Source organism: Lycorma delicatula, chromosome 11 (genome assembly GCF_047948215.1).
Source record: "Lycorma delicatula isolate Av1 chromosome 11, ASM4794821v1, whole genome shotgun sequence".
Lineage (NCBI taxonomy): Eukaryota > Metazoa > Arthropoda > Insecta > Hemiptera > Fulgoridae > Lycorma > Lycorma delicatula.
In genome coordinates, this window is record NC_134465.1 from 24120467 (window position 1) to 24123618 (window position 3152).

Genomic DNA, 3152 nt, shown 5'->3' on the forward strand with positions numbered 1-3152 from the left:
TCTATATATATATATATATATATATATTTTTTTTTTTTTTCTTAAAATGAGGTTTTAAACAGTTCGAAGCCAATTATTATAAAAACCCATTCTTATTTTTTTTTTAGCTTTTAATGTTTTTATTTATATAAAATGATGCATTTAACATTGGCACTAACGTGTATTCTATAATTATCACAGGGTTAGTGGTTGAAGAAGATATTTTACTAAATGAAACATAGAAGGTTCAATTTGTTTTTGATGAATTCAGTTTGATCGACTCAAGAAAGTTTTTTCTAATAAAACAGAATCTCATAATTATCAAACTTTGAGAAACAATATTTTTTCATTATCATTCAAACATTTGTTTGGATTAACAATGTTACATTTATCTGAGAATAATAATTTTAAGGGTTTATTTACATTTAGTGTTACATTACAGACTGCTTTGCCAACTGAATTTACCTGTAACCCACTTGTCAACTTACCGGCCGTCTCAGTTTAATAATGGAACGATTAGAAATTGTTTCAATGTACATATATTTAATTGATAAAGATAAAGTAGTACATCAAACACTAGCCACAACATATAAACTAATCGAGAGTACAGATCTCTACTCAAAATACACACCGACATTCATACACGAAAATAATAAATACAAACTATACTGAGATGTCGAAATTCATACCGATAAAACAATACCCGCTAGTACACCAGATTATCCAAACCTTCTAATCCAAAAAAGAAAAAAAAATCACCTAACTAATCGACATTGCCATTCCCAATGACATAAACATCTAAACCAAAGCCACCAAAAAGATACACAGATCTTGCAATAGAAATAATAAGGCTCTGGAAAAAAGAAAACAATCATGATACCCCTCATTATAGTAGTCATGAGCCTCACATCTCACACCCTCACACCAGATCAAGTACAGTTAGGACTCAATACACACATATGAAGAAACTTATAGAAATCAATCACACTCAAAATATCCAACATTGTCCGATCTTTATTAAAAGTAGAATCATAATAATATTGGTACTATTTGTCATAGTCAGTCGGTTTAGATTAAGTATACAAGCGCACTCGGGAAAAGAACAAAGAATTTATGGACTAACCTCCTTCTCGTTTCTGTGACTTCTATTCTTTTCAAATGGGTGGAAGAGCAAGGAAACCAAAAGAAACTAAGAAAAAGCCAGAACACAGCAGAACAAGAAAGATGCCTTGTTATAAAGTGAAATAACAAACAAAATGTTATCATTTGAAATTCTCAAATGATATAAAAAATGAAAGAAATTTCAAGAAGTTAGAAGAAGTTAGTTCTAAATACTAAATATATACTTAATGCATTTCGGGGTATAGGAAAATAAAAACACTTATAAAATATTATCTAAAACAAATTTCTTTTATATTTTTGGAAAATTCTAGACGGATAGAAATCCATTTGATTCCACAACCGAGACGCTTGACTGACACATCTATCAATCTTTGTTAAAGACGTGATAATAATAATTTTAGTCATAGCTAATATAACTTTTTAATTAAAGTTACTATTTAAAAATAATTTCACCGAAATAAAAATAAAAACGGCTGGGGTCTGTGAAGTAGCCTCCATTTTCTGCCGGTCGGTTCCTCAGGTGCTGAAGGATGATGATGGGCACAGCCGGGCGGTGTGTTTTTCAGGACCACCGCAGCGAAGTGGGCAAATTTTTCGCCACACAATTGAATATTTCAGTCGACGGGTCGGATAAAACAACTTCGTCCACCTGTTAGTGTCGATGCAGAAGGATGTCGGCAAGAAACAGCCGGTACGCCACGACGATAGTGGTAATCAAAGCGGAAGGGAAGCCTTACGCTTACCTCCTCCGCTCAGTGAAAGGAACTGTGTCGCCAGTTGAGGTCGGGTTCCTTTCCGCGCTTAAGGGGCAGGGTGAGGACCTCCACATCCGGGTGCAAGCCGACAGTGTTGCTGCTGAACGGAAAAGTTAGGATATTTTTGCAAAATTCGAGGACACTACTACGGCTTTGACGTTTTAGGACTCTGACGCGGTGTTAGGAGGGTCCACATCCTTAAAAAGGATGTGGACTCTCCTACCGCCACTAAATAAGAATGTGTACTTTTTAAGGATGTACTCATTACTCAGGATTAGTTCATTTCGGAGTTTCGGAAAATCACGGAGGAGTCAGTGTCGATCCGAGATATGTCCATGCAACCGGCTTATGGTGCGATGCAGGTCGTCACTGTGGCTGTTCCGCCCATCCTTTCGGATAAATTATTGGCTGATGGTATCAGTATTGGTCGGGGGGGCTTGTAAGGTTATGAGTCGTTTATTTGACGACCTTTGTTTTCGCTCCTGGAAGCCAGGCCACAGGGCTAATTCGTGTACCGGGCCAGATCGCAGTGGCCACTGTTTCACCTGCGGTGAGGCCGGTCATCTACGGAAGGACTGCCGGTGAGAGGCTCGGTGTCCTTCCTATTAGTTGAATGGTCATCACCTGCGACATGAAGATCGCCTGCTCAGTGCTGATGGTTGTCTTTGGAGGACAGCCTCGTCCAGGAGAGGTGGGACGCACCGGCGTCCCACCATCAATGATTGAACGGGGATTCCTTCGCTGCGCCTCTGGGGAAGGGAATGTAAGACCATAGTCCCGGTGGGGGATCTCCATGGGGGTTCTTCATTGAAGGCAGGGGATTATGACCGGAGCCCCGGTATGGGACCTCTTCAGGCGTGTCATGAACTGCAAGACGGAGTCCGGCTACCAGGGCAGGATTTTGTGTTCTGCCGAGGTATTTTGGGGCGAAGGCACCCCTCGGAGCTGAGTTACGCTTAGATGCTGTTCCGGCTCCTGAGGTGGGTGGGGAGTGGGTGTGTGGTAAATGAAGGTGAATAAAAAATAATTAAGAAACAATAATATTTTGAATATTTATTTATTACTACCTAATTGTCTCAGGATTTTTTTATGTTAATTTCTTTGCAAATTAAATTTTAAAGGAAAATGTAATATTTTTTTCGAAATATTTGCAATGATAACTTACATATTACGTTTATCAGCTAATTTTCATACGAATTTTGCGTAAAGTAAATTATAAAAAATCATTCTAAGCTACTGTTAAAAAATGTAAAATCACGATTCACTAAGTAAAGCATGTTTTCATACTTGTAATGC